Source organism: Terrapene carolina, unplaced genomic scaffold (genome assembly GCF_002925995.2).
Source record: "Terrapene carolina triunguis isolate 2854851 unplaced genomic scaffold, T_m_triunguis-2.0 Scaffold231, whole genome shotgun sequence".
Lineage (NCBI taxonomy): Eukaryota > Metazoa > Chordata > Testudines > Emydidae > Terrapene > Terrapene triunguis.
This window is the reverse complement of record NW_020664582.1, coordinates 4,409,814-4,423,202: the sequence shown is the minus strand read 5'-3', so window position 1 is coordinate 4,423,202 and position 13,389 is coordinate 4,409,814. Positions and strand designations below refer to the sequence as shown.

General features: G+C 45.5%; 1 protein-coding gene across 1 annotated transcript in view; it reads right to left on the bottom strand.

Annotated features, from left to right (window-relative positions):
• Positions 1–2,482, bottom strand: part of CLIP2 (CAP-Gly domain containing linker protein 2) — a 104,825-nt gene extending 102,343 nt beyond the window's left edge. The window contains exon 1 of the mRNA XM_026656642.2: positions 2,125–2,482. The gene's annotated coding sequence lies outside the window, so the exon portion shown is untranslated. The remainder of the gene's footprint in view (positions 1–2,124) is intronic.
• Between the last annotated feature and the right edge of the window lie 10,907 nt (positions 2,483–13,389).

Sequence of the window (13,389 nt, the reverse complement as noted above, 5' to 3'; positions counted from 1 at the left end):
AGCACAATATTTATATTCCAATTGATTTATTTTATAATTATATCATAAAAATAAGAAAGGAAGCCATTTTTCAGTAATAGTGCGCTGTGACACTTTTGTATTTTTATGTCGGATCTTGTAAGCAAGTAGTTTTTAAGTGAGGTGAAACTTGGGGGTACGCAAGATAAATCAGACTCCTGAAAGGGGTACAGTAGTCTGGAAAGTTTGAGAGCCACTGGGTTAGAACAGCCCCCCAGCCCGGAGACGGCACAAAGCCAAGCAGAATATAAGGACACACAAATGAATCTTGGCCTCAGCAGATAATCCAGGCCATGATTTTTATCACAACAGTGTCCCTTTGAATATACAGGTTTACACTAGTTCCGAAACATCAGCCCTCAGCCTTCCAAGGTCATAGCTCAACCCCTCACACGGCTCGTCATTGGCATTTTTATAATGGCTCTTGCTAACAATTTAACCTGTGGCTTGCCTCCGCGCTGCCCATTTGAAGTCCTGCACCCTTAGTAGTTTCTGCCAGGCCCAGTGACATTGGTTGGGGAGAGCCCGGCTGTCTGACTGCAGACCTGCTCCTTGCTGGACCTGGCTAATAGAAATGGATTACATTCAAGCAGCTTAACAGCAGGCAGCAATTGTTTTAAACTGCCAAATAATAGACCCAAGTTTAAGAACAGGCCAGGCAGCTCCCCCCCAGCAATGACAGCGCCGGGCTGAAGCGTGCTGATTAGAAGGGGCTCTTCAGGACCGCAGCTGGATAGAGGAATGTCGCCTAGCAGCAAAGAGAGCAAAAGCGAGGGCAGACACCGCAAATCCAAAACCCCTTAAAATGCAAGTCACCCCCGAGAAAACCCTCCTTTCCAACAATGCAGGCTGGGCTGATGAAACTTGACACTCATCCCAGCAGGAATAATTTCTGAGCTGGGGTTCACAGGCCTACTAGACTGACAATCAGCAGAACAGTAAACAGCGCTTAGCACTGACATAGTGCTTTGTCTTCAAGCCATTTCCAAACATATCTCCGACCAGCCTGCCTAGATACCTAAAGATAACGGGCGCCTCTGCCTTTCGCTTACTCACGTTTATGGGGCCTGTCCAGATGCACCATTAGCCTCTTCCTATGTTTGGAACGGAAGCTGCCAGGGGCAGGGACCTTTATGCCGTATTATTTATATGAAGTACCACATATTCCTGCAGCACTATAGAAATACGAACAATACATTCCAGTCTGCCCTTGTTTAGAATGGCATTTCCCAGCTACAGACAAGAAGAAAACAGATCCTGTAGCACAGCAATGCCAACCTCTAAATGATGAGACAACCCGAAATCAGCAGCGATGCCCAGCCCGGCAGCCAAAGAGTGCCACGCAATCAAACAGCCAGCACACAAAAGAAAAACCCAGCTCCTGTTTGAAACCAGAACTTGATCGAGTTAAGCAATAGATGATGACGGCCAATGTCATTCCCATCTCTCCGGTTTCAGGTCTCTGTTTGTTCCCCCTGCTTGGAATTAAGGAGAGGATGGAGCCATTCTGTGAGCGTGTGTATATCCTTACTGTCAAGCCTACACCCATGCGTGGAGGTTACAATCCAAACCAAGCCAGGATTGCAGTCTTGGTTGTGTTCAGGTGGGTGTGTACCAGGGAGGGACGGAGTGCACATCTCAAAACAAAAATCTCCTCTAACAGTCTCTCCCCACCACACACAGCCTTCCACGTTTAATCACTGCCACGCCAAAGGGGACTGCAGCAGGCAGCAGCATCCCTAGCACAAAACCCAGCCTACCATAAGGACTGTGCCCTTTTCTTTCCCCGGCCCCAGGACAATGCTTTGCCATGCACAACCCTGTAGCAAGGAGATGCAATGCCAGACTTCAGCGCCCCACCCCCACCCCTGGCATTTTCCAACAGGGAACCGCACCAGCTTCATTCAATCCCCCCTCTCCTTTGTTGCTGGCTCAAGACTCACAGATTCCAAGGCCAGAAGGGACCATTGTGGTCATCTAGTCTGAGCCCCTGCATAACACGGGCCAGAGAACTGCCCCACAATAATTCCTAGAGCAGCGTGGGCTTGCATGATGAGCCCCCCAAATCCCCTTTGCTGCTGTGTTCTCAACCCAGGCCCTTCTTACCTTCTTCCTTAGCATCCAGCTTGCAGGGGGGCTGTGGAGGAGCCCTCCAGGCTGTTTGCAAGCCCCTCTTGGCCCCCCCAGCCCTAGCCGGAGGCTGCAGCCCTCTGGAATACAGCCTGCCACGCCCTCAGGCTAACGCTGGCTGCATCCAGGCGAGGGAGAGAAGCCGGAGCAGGAGGGAATTGACGACACCGATGCAGCCAGAGCTGGAGGATGCTGCCGCCAGACAAGCCCAGGGACCGTTCAGCGGAATCTCCCCCCTCTCCCTAGCAGGCCATGGGGAGGGGAGCAGGCTCGGCTCCCTAGCAAGGTGATGGCTATTGCTGGAGAGGCTCAGTCAATGTGTCTCTAACGCCGGGCTCTGCGAATCCCCCTTCCCCGCCTGCTTGGAACAAAAGGGGAAGGAGCAGGGGAGGGAGGGGCATTCCAGCTGTTTTGGTCAGAGCTGCACACAAACCTTAATCTTCCCGTTTCCCAGGCCTGAGCCCAGCAACAAAAGCGAGCGGGAGGCTGGAAAATGTAGACCCCCATACAATGCTTGCAGGCAGCTGGGGAGGAAATCTCCACAGGTCAGTTTCAGTGAGGGTTTTGTTTAAAGTGCCCTACGTGTTTTTAATGGAATGAGGGATAGAAGCCAAGATAATCAGAAGACCTGGGCAAGGAGTCTATTCCTAGCTCTGCTACTGATGCACGGAGGGGCCTTGGGCAAATCACTTCTCCGGTGCTTAGTGCCTCAGTTTCCCCATCTATCAAGAAAGACGAGGGCAATCCTTACAGGTGTGTTGCAAGGCTGAATGCATCAGTACCTAAGAGGCACTCTGAGATCCCCCAAGGCAAGGTGCTCTTTGTACAATTACCATGCAGGAGAGGCGCACTGTAAAAAATCCCCCATCGTAAGTGGGAGTCATTTTTAAAACTGCCTTGTAGGCCAAGCAGCTGTACTGAGCCACAGAAGCCTCAGTAGGCTCTGTGTTTTGTTTTAAAGGCTTTGCTCGGGGCTATGTTATGCCTCTTGAGTTTCAGGTTCAAACACCCCCCTTCTCCCCTAAAAAAAAGAATCAAACTGAAAGTCACAGTCTCCCCTGCAAAAATATAATAAGTAGTCCCAGACCCACTTGGAAGGCCACCTAACCTCACCTAGAGGTTCACAGCCCTCTGCCACAAATTCCCCCCAACTCTCCTGGCTTCACCCAGCTCTGATCTTAAAATACTTTTTCCTCCCTGCTCCTAAAAAGGGGTGGGATGGGGAGGAAACTTCCCCTCCCACTCAACAGAGATGCTTGGTCCTTCTAAGAGACCCATCATTCAAGGACCTTCACATAGCCCCCTTTCCTCATCATATCGGTTTTGCTCCAGTTAACTCAAGGGAGGGTTCTTCTAAACTACATTGAACTTGCTGGGTATTTTTTAACTTATGATGATGATTATTATTTATTTGTGTAAAGGAGGGGGAGGAAGCAGGAAATACCTTGTGGCTTGAAAAAGACAGCCTGACTCTGGAGAACTTAACTAGAGTGTTTCTAGGGAGCCCAGTGAAAAGGTACCACCTGCAGCTTGTGATTGGTAAGAGATGTGCCATTCGCTATGTTATCACCATGCTGATGCCCTCAGATCTGTAAGCAGGCACAGCTGAGCTGAATTGCTGCGTGGCTGGCCAAACCTGCAAGGCAGAGATAGGTGCTGCAGGAAATGGCACTTTGCCCTCCGAGTCCCTAGAAAGTAGTGCTTCTGCGGGTGTGGGGTATCTCTGTGCTGCCAGAGGTGAGCTCTTTTGGATGAGAAGTCAGCATTAGAGATCCCAAGGTGCTTCACTCCCACAGCATCTTTTCTCCAAGGATCTCAATGGGGTTTACCAACATAAGTGAATTAAGCCTGAAAAAAGCCCTGTGGGGCAGGCAACTATTCTCATGTCCCATTTTACAGGCAGGGAAATCAGCACAAAGAGGTGAAAAGACCTGCTCAAACTCAGCACCCAGGTCACCTGACTCCTAGGCCCTTCTTCTCTGATATGTTAAGTTGCGACATATCCCGCCCCCTCCCCCCACCCCCAAATAACTGTATTTCAATGGTGGGTGCAGCAAAGTAGGGGGCACTGTGGCCTGGTGGAGAGAGGCCTAGATTACAAACTGGAGTCCTTGGGTCTATTGCTGGCTCTGCCACTGGTCTGCTGGGTGACCTTAGGCAAGTCACATCACCTCTCTGTGCTTCAAGTATCAGAGGGGTAGCCGTGTTAGTCTGTATCCACAAAAACAACAAGGGGTCCGGTGGCACCTTAAAGACTAACAGATTTATTTGGGCATAAGCTTTCATGGGTAAAATACCCACTTCTTCAGCTTATGCCCAGATAAATCTGTTAGTCTTTAAGGTGCCACCGGACCCCTTGTTGTCTCTGTGCTTCAGTTTCCCCATCTATAAAACAGGGATCATAATACGTAACCTCACTTTGTAAAACATTTTGAGATCTACTGACAAAAAGTGCCTTATACAAGCTAGATAAGAGATTTTCAAAGCTACCTCAGGGATTCAGACGCACAAAGAGCTTTGAAAATGTCACCTCTCTTTTTAATGTGCTTTCGGATAAGATGGTCATTAGTTAGTATTATGAAGCTTAAATAAATCCCTGTGTAACCTCCCTGGATTCAAATTTTAGGTCAATTGCACAATTTTATGAAATATTTTAATATGATATTTCGGTCTTGGTACTAAAATTTCCATATATATAATTTCACTTACAGTCCTCTCTCCATTACAGCATATAAGGTCAGCAAATTTTGTGTTGTATTTTGTCTGAGAACAGTTTGTGGTCTGCACAGTGGTTGAATGTCATTTCCTCACTTCAGTTTCATTTTATTACAAGGTCCCAGGACTAATTTAATCTAAAAATGCTTTAAAGGTAGGGCTTGGAAAGATTAGATTTTTAGCAGTAAATGTTGATTTCATGATGCGCACACAAACTGAAGAAAAAATATTTTCCATCAAGAATAGTCAAAATTTGCAGACAGGCAAAGTACGAAAACTGCAGCTTGAGAACTCTTAGAGTTTGATTAGTTTGATTTTAAGGCCATTGACTTTATGTATTTTGATAAGTGATGTTGACAATTTGTGTTTTTAATGGTTTTGAAGCTTTAACTTTTTGAATCTCAGCGTCTACTGTCATTAAATAATTATTGTCTGACCACTGCCCCCCATAATTTCCCACAACTCTGAACATTTAAGTAGATAAAAATAGGAAAAAATGCTTAAAAATGAACTGAATTCTGCTAAGCCTGTTTTAAAGGCAAGTACATCAGGAGCTGGTATGTTCCTGAATGTCTTTGCATGTCACGAGCAGACGACTTGAGTTACAAGAGCACTTTGCTTTCTCCTGCAAAACTTCCAGTACTCCTGAGAGCTCCTCTCGTAAACAGCCATCTATCAAAGTGACTCTTATTTGCATTTCACCAGTGTAGCTTCAATCAGGATGAGAGGCCAATTGTGTTAGGTACTGTCCACACTTATAGGAGGACACAGTCCCTGCTTGAAGGAATTTACAATTTAGAGCCCTGATCCTACAATTGGGATCCGCTACTCGGAATCCCTGAAAACCTGTGGGGTCCCAGTGGGCTAGATTCTCCTCTCCCTCACACTACTCTATATTAGTGTAAAATTGGTGTAAGTGAGAGGAGAATCAGGCCCATTGACTTCAACACAGAGCTGCTCAAAAAACTTTCCACTACACTTTTTCCATTGAAAATGCCATTTTGTCAAAACCAAGAGGTTTTGCAGAAATGTATCTGTTTTGATTACATTTCTCAGGTCCAGGATGGAAATTCTGCTGACAGAATGGAAATCCCCCCCCATGCAGATTTACCAATAGCACAGTTGTTAGGTAAGCTGGGAGACCTTGGTTCAAGTCCCTACTCTGCTTGATCTGTAGGCAGGACTTACACCTGCATCTCCTACATTACAGGTGAGCACCCTAACCAGCAGGCTACGGAGCCAGTCTCTCGGGCATGCTTTTTCACAAAACATTTTGGAAGGTCTCAGTTTTGTTGCATAGTGGAACAAAAACAAATTTTGAAACCTCAGACTTTTTTTTCTTTTCATTTTTTTTTTTGCAAAACAGAGTTGTTGTTTTCTGGACAGCCCTATTCAATGGGGCTCTGCACAGGTACAGGAGCCTGCACTAGCAGACCCCAAATCAGAATCAGAGCACCCCTGTCCTGCAAATAGTTACGCATTTGCTTAACTTTACACAGGTGAGTAGTGCCAGTAGCGTCAACGAGGCTATTATATGCATAAATGTTGGCAGGACTAGGGCCTCTGACTAACGAACATTTCTAGCCTATTGTATTTGCCTTAACCGTCCTCCTAGCATAGACCTGCCTTGAGTTTTAAATGATGGGATGTACATTTTGTTTTGAAACATGGCTTTTTATAGGTAGTCAAAACTCTCTCTGCTTGACTGATACATTATTTTGATTCAGTGACTGGATTTGCATTAGCTTTTGGGATCACTGCAAATCTTCAGGGTTGGGGTTTTTTTTAATGGTTCTGACAGATTGAAATGTTACACAGACAAAGTAACATAGAAACCAAGGGAATATTCAGTGCGCGCACACACACAGTGAAAAGAAAAGAGGAGACGCATGACATCTATATTGCTATAGCTATGAAGGGGGGGAGCAGAGATGAAATGGACGCAAACTCTTACCTATTTTTTTTCTTTTGTTCAGCACATCCTCAATCAAACCACCAGGAGGGCTGACGAGATGTCTTGAAACACAATGAATCTGTCATTACTTCAGAGGATTACTCTTTCTAAGGCCCTGATGGTGCAAGATGTTCTTAGGGGGAGGGGAGGATCTGTCACTTCACATGGGGACCTGTGAATAACTTCTTGCTGGACCAGGTCCAACATTTGCTAATTCATTCAAATCTCCTCAATATGTATTGTTGTTTTTACATCACCCAAAGCAGGGCTAGGTGCAGCACATAAACTGCATAGGATCCCAGCCTCAGAGCTCACAATCCATGTCCCCCATCCAGCAATTGGATTTGAGTGAGCAGACCCCTGTGCCCATGCAGAGCCCCACTGACTGCAGTAGGACCATGTGCAGGGTCCATCCACATGAATCCAATTGAAGGATTGGGGCTTAACTGGGGAGAATACAAAGGAAGGGGGAAGGGATGCGACCCAAGACTCTTCAAAATCCGTTCTAATCATCTTGTCTCTGGGGCTTTTTCAGCTCTTTCCATTTTGTTGATTTTTATTTTCTATTTTTGCATTTGTTTGATTATAACATTTTCCTTTTTCCTTTTTGTTTTTTAATCCTTTGCTATTTTTCTTATTTCCACCCTAACCCTATTGGACTTAGGGTGACCAGACGTCTCGATATTTAGTTGTTTGTCCCACGTCCCGACCGATGTATGGTCGGGATGCCATTTGTCCCGATATTTTGCACTCCGCCTTTTTTTTTGCTTCGGCGGCATCTTGTTCTTGTCATCTGGTCACCCTAATTGGACTTCCCCACCCCAAAACAATTTCAAGCACTCCTCTTTTCTTTCACTTTTACACCAGTGTAACTACGACATCTCGGCCACACTCTGCTCCCCACCAGGGACTTCTCTCCTGACAGTCCTACCCTTCTTCTTACCCTTAGGGTCTTATAGCCCGAGTGTCATTGAATGAAAGTTAGTTCTGATGGCTAGTTCTGCTGACGTCAATTACCAAAGGCCAAAATGAGAAAAGTTTGGTGGGTGGAGATTTGCCCTGATGACAGTAGTCTGCTACATGGGACGCTGCAAGTTCTTCCCTGCTCTGTTGGTGTCCTCCAACCTTTTACACTGGTGCATCTCCCCTGACTTCAATGGAGTTACCCCTGGTTTACATCACTCTGAGAGAGAGAGAGAGAGAGAGAGAGAATGTGGCACAGGATCTTTGAAAGACCACTTGAACACATGTATGTTGGAGTGAGGGAAGGCCACAGGGGCCTGATTTGATATAATATGAGAAGTGGCAGGTTTGAATTCTTACAGGCTGTGTGTTTGCAACTACAAGTGCTCTTAAAAGAATGTTTATGTTAAGTAGCGGCCATGTGTGGCTATCAGTATGGGGAAAAATGCCAGTTGCTCTTCTCCCTGAAGTGAGCCCAAAAGATCCCCGTGAATCTTAAACATTCATGTTTCTGAATATATATTCCTGTGATTGTGACTTGGGCGGTTGGGGGTGGAAATCTACTTGTTTGTCTAGAGAATATCAAAATGAAATGACCATATTTGGAAATGTTGCATAACTTTGTCTGCTTCCTCTGCACTTATTTCATTCCCACCAGCTCATTGATGCAGTAGCAATGACAGCATAAGCTCTTCCTATACAATTGCACTGGAGCTATAAATAGTATATTGCACCGCAAGGCAAAGTACAAATTCCGGCATTGGTGGGAAAAGTAGAATTAAAAGAATGATTCCAAAAAACGAGGCATTTTGTTCTTTGGATCCAGATGAGCTGGAAGGATTTGCTGCTCTTGGGATTGGACACTGCTTTAGGCCTGATTCATGCTGGGCCAGGAATAAAGTTAAAGAGCAGAGTGTGAGCAGAACTTAAACACAGCTCCAGCTAAACCAGTTTCCAACGCATGTTGACCAGGTAGGGCCAGATTTTCAAGGGTTCAGCTCCCATTTGGCACCGAAACAAGAACCAGCTTTTCAAAAGTTCTCTAGTACCCAGCAGCCCCCACTGCGATACTTATGGCCACGTTTCCAAGACCGCTCAGCACATTGGGTGCCACTGACTTTGATGCCTGATGGGAGCCGATCTCTTTTGAAAATCTAGCCCCAGTTATGGGTGCTGAATTCTTTTGAAAATCTGACCCCGAGTATGGATGGGGCCAGCCGGTGTTACAACTATATTTTTAAAGTATGTTCTAGTTTGAAGGTCTAATCCCACTCCCACTGAAGACAATTTGGACTGTTGGCGTTGATTTAACAGGAAGCAGGATCTGGCCCCAAGACTCTACTGCGGGGCTTTCTACACTAGGATGAGCACAGGGTTCTGGAAGGAAACTTTCCACATTGCTCAGTGCTGTGCATTCCTACACACTCGTTAAGATCACTGAGAGGCAGTGGGTGAAAACATTCTGAAGGATCATGGCAATTTTCTGAGGAATTGTGAAGACAGAGAAGAGCTCACTTGCTGCTTTTCCACTATTGTTCACCCCTGCTCAAGTTAAACGAGTATCTTAACTATTACTTGACTTTAAGACAACTGTATAATTTATTCATTAAAACTCTCCTGGTTCCTGTTGTTCTACATTTTTAAAATAAACCTTCTTGCAACATCCCTGTTGATCGTACGGCAGTGGCGAACAGACTCTACGCAAGAGCAACCTGATAAAGCTGCCCATAGCGTAACAACGGGGGAGTCAATGTGGTTATCCGCTGAAAAGGAGCAAGAGTGCTCAGCACCCAGCAGCTCTCATTGGGGCTGGATTTTCAAAACTGCTCAGCACTCAATATGTTGAGCCCTTTAGAAAATCTCACCCCAATTTTGGGAGCTGAGTCTAAGTGACTTGCTCAAGATCACACACAAAGCCCGTGGCAGAACCAATAACAACAGTACTAGCTCTTACCTAGCACTTTTCATCAGTGGATCTCAATGCACTTTACAAAGGAGGTCGGTATCATTATCCCCATTTTACAGATGAAGAAACTGCGGCACGGACAGATGAAGTGACGTGTCCAAGCCCAAAGTAACCCAGCAGGCCAGTAGAAGAGCCATGAATACAAGCCAAGCCTCCTGAGTCCTAGTCAAGTGCTCTAGCTATTAGACCATCCTTCCTCCCAGCTGTCATTGAATGTGCAGCTGCAATCCAGATAGGGGTATCAAACACCTGGGGAGGCAGAACCAAATTGAAAAGTGACTCAGGGGGGTCAGAGCAGTGAGAGGCTGACAGGAGACTTGATGCTAATCCATGTAACCTCCTATGCTCGGGAGAGAAGGTAACAAACCCAGATATAAAATTAAGGGGAGGATGTAACCAAGCAGCAATACTCCATTTGCCTTATAGCATGTTCACTTTCATTTTCTTTTCTTGATGCTGCCCTAATATTGCTGGCTTGCCTGAGTAAGGACTGCAAGATCAGGCCCTTACTCTCGTCTCGGAGGATCGAGGCTGCCGATTGTGCTAGTTCAGCTAAAAAGCACCACCAACAAGGAGCACTTATGGGGAGGACTTTCCCATTGTAGATCGCAAAGCACATTACAGAGGTGGGAAAGTATCATTATCCCCATTGCGCAGATGGGGAAACCGAGGCAGGGAGCAATTAAATGATTTGCCCAGGGCTGCACAATGAGTCAGTGGCGGGGGGGGGACTAGAACCCCAAAGCCCGATTCTCCTCCTCATACTGGCGCATGTCCCTTAATTTAATCAGTTACTCCTGACGTACACAGGAGAAGCCAGCCCCAGCTCTCCTGATATCCAGTCTTATGCTCTATCCACTGGACGAGGCTGCATCCAACCCCTCACCTTATGCCTGCTAATTCTTTGATTAATCTCTTACCTGCTACACTATACCTTAAAAAAAGATATTAATGAATGGGGCAACTCTGAATTGCTTTGGAAATCAGGATTAGTTCAGACTCATGGATAGGGAGGGTTATCTTTAGAGAACATGATAAGATGATTTCTTCCTGCTGCTGCCTCAGCTATGCATCAATGGAGTTTTCTTTCTGTTGCAGGGAACAAGAGTCTCTTACCTCTCAGTTCGTATCATTTGGGGTTTGTAATGATCAGGGCCCCCATCATATGGTGTGAAGAAAGCAGCCTGCTTGCCGGTTGTATGGGCCCTGACACAACTGCTGTTTTTAATCTGAGACTGAATAGAAGAACCAGATGTTTCTGGCACTAGAACTATGGACATAGTGAGCAAGGGGACAAGAGACTCCGATTTCCTTTGGATAAACTGGGTGTTTTAGAAAATCAAAGAGTGGGGATAAGAGCCAGGCTGAAAACGTCCCCTCACTCCAATTTCCATGGCTAGAATTTTCAGAAGAACTCAACATCCACAGCTGGGACTGCATTTACAAAAGGAGCTTAGCTCCCATTTAGGCACCTAAGGAAGGGCCAGATATTTTCAAAAAAGCTCAGCACCCAACGTGTTCAGCTCTTTTGAAAATCTGGCCCCAAGTGCAGGGGCCGCGCCCTAGAAAATTTGACCCTGTCTGTTTATAAATGATTACATGCAATCAAATTGATTTCTTGGCTTCTTAGCACTCCAAAATAGTACGGCTCCCAAAAAAGAATTGGCTAGCGAGTCACACCTTGCATCAGAGTATCGCCAAGCATTTAAAAATGTAGGACCATATCATTATTCCCCACTTGGCAAATGGAGAAAAGGAAGGCAGAAAGAAATTGGTGAGACTTGCTCAAAGTCCTACAAAGAACATCCTGATGTCTCTTAATTTCCATCTGCCAAACTGTAACCACTAGACTACACTGTCTTTCCCATTTACAGGTGACCATGTATATGGTATTTGGTATTAGCCAAAGACCTTGACCCAACCCCTCAGATGTCACAGTAATGAGCAGGGTATAAACAGACAGATGAAACCCCAGAGCAAATCCTATTTCCAGACTAATGGTGGGAAGAGGAATGTGCCTCAGGGTTTTTCTTGGTGACAATGATTAAATTGTATTTTGTTCTTTTAACAGAAGTGTCCATATGCAGCAGCAATGCTCTCTTCTAGTACAGGGGAAATATCCAACATCTGTTGGAATTTCAGTTTTCTCACCACGCTGTTTTTGTCATCAGCCAGCTCCACCACCCACTAATCTCTGCTCTCCTTTGTTAGAGAAACAGTAAAAGGTTTACTTTAGAGAAAGAGTGCAATACTTTCATAGGAGAGAGACTATTTCTTTATGGAGTAAGGATATATGCCTCTTGACAGAAGAGTAGTGAAGGGCCCCGAATGACCTCATTCTGCCATAGGATATTGCTGGAGCGTGAATGCCATGTGGAAGGGAAAGCAGTGACAAAAAACACTCGGATTAAAATGTTGATACAATCAGAGTGAGGAGGCAAACTATTTTGCCATGTGTTTTTCTTGCTTTTAGAATGTTAAGTATGGAGAAAGTCCAGTGTAGTGTGGAGTTTGTCAGTTAAATGCCATAACAGATATCAAATCCAGGAACTCTCTCACAGTTTCAGGCTCCTGCCAGCTTAGCTGTACAACGTCTTGCCTGCATGGATACCCTGATACTAGACAGAATCACCACTAGGGGGCTCCATGGCACATACTATATATAACTTAGAGAATTTTTTTCACTTCAAGGTCCCAGAAACAAAGACAAGGTTTTCATCTCGAGGCCAAAAGACCAAAAACATCAAGACACTTGATCACGGCCTTGGATAGACCAAGAGACTACCTACGCTTGAAGCTTCCATATGCACTGCAAAGTCTGTAAGATCCTAGAAACATAACATTTTATAATACTAGGTCCCATTGTGAATACCTACAGTTGAAGCCAGTGAGGTTGCACATGCTTGATACCCTTCAGTCATGTCAGGTCTAATAGTATTTAGCATTTATCTTCAACATGCAGTGCAAGACAGTGTGGCCTAACGGAGAGAGTACTAGACTAGCACTCAGGAGACCTGGGGTCTATTGCCAGCTCTGTGAGTGGCCTACGTGGTGAGGCACTTCTCCATATGGGGATAATGATACTGACTTCCGTTTTAAAAGGCTGCGAGATCTATGGATGGAAAATGCGGTAAGAGCTAGCTATTGTTATTACAGCCTTTAGCCAATTCATCCTCACAACACCCCTAAGTATCTACTCCTGTTCTCATTTCATAGCTGGGGAAACAGCCACACAGCCAGTGAGCTCTAGCATTAGAACCCAGGAGTTCCTGGGTCCCCGTACTGTGCTCCTGAGCAGACTGCACCCATACCACATTGCACATACACAGTGCCTGAAAGGAGCAGCATGCTCTTTTACTACTGCTAAGTAAGGTATAAGAAGTATGATTGCAAAGAGCGTCCCTTTGGAATAGGATGGTCTATAAATCAGACACAACCTGATGGTTAATATTTTATGAACTACCGTAGGTTATATTCTGCATGGGGAGTAAATAAAAAACAGAGCCCATCCATCATTTAGCTTCTTGAAGTTTTAAAAACAGTTTAACTTTCTGGAGCAAGCCCAAAGCAGGTGATGTGTGTATTCCCTTCCAGGGCCGGCTCTGGCTTTTTTGCCGCCCCAGGCAAAAAAGCCTCCGGCCGC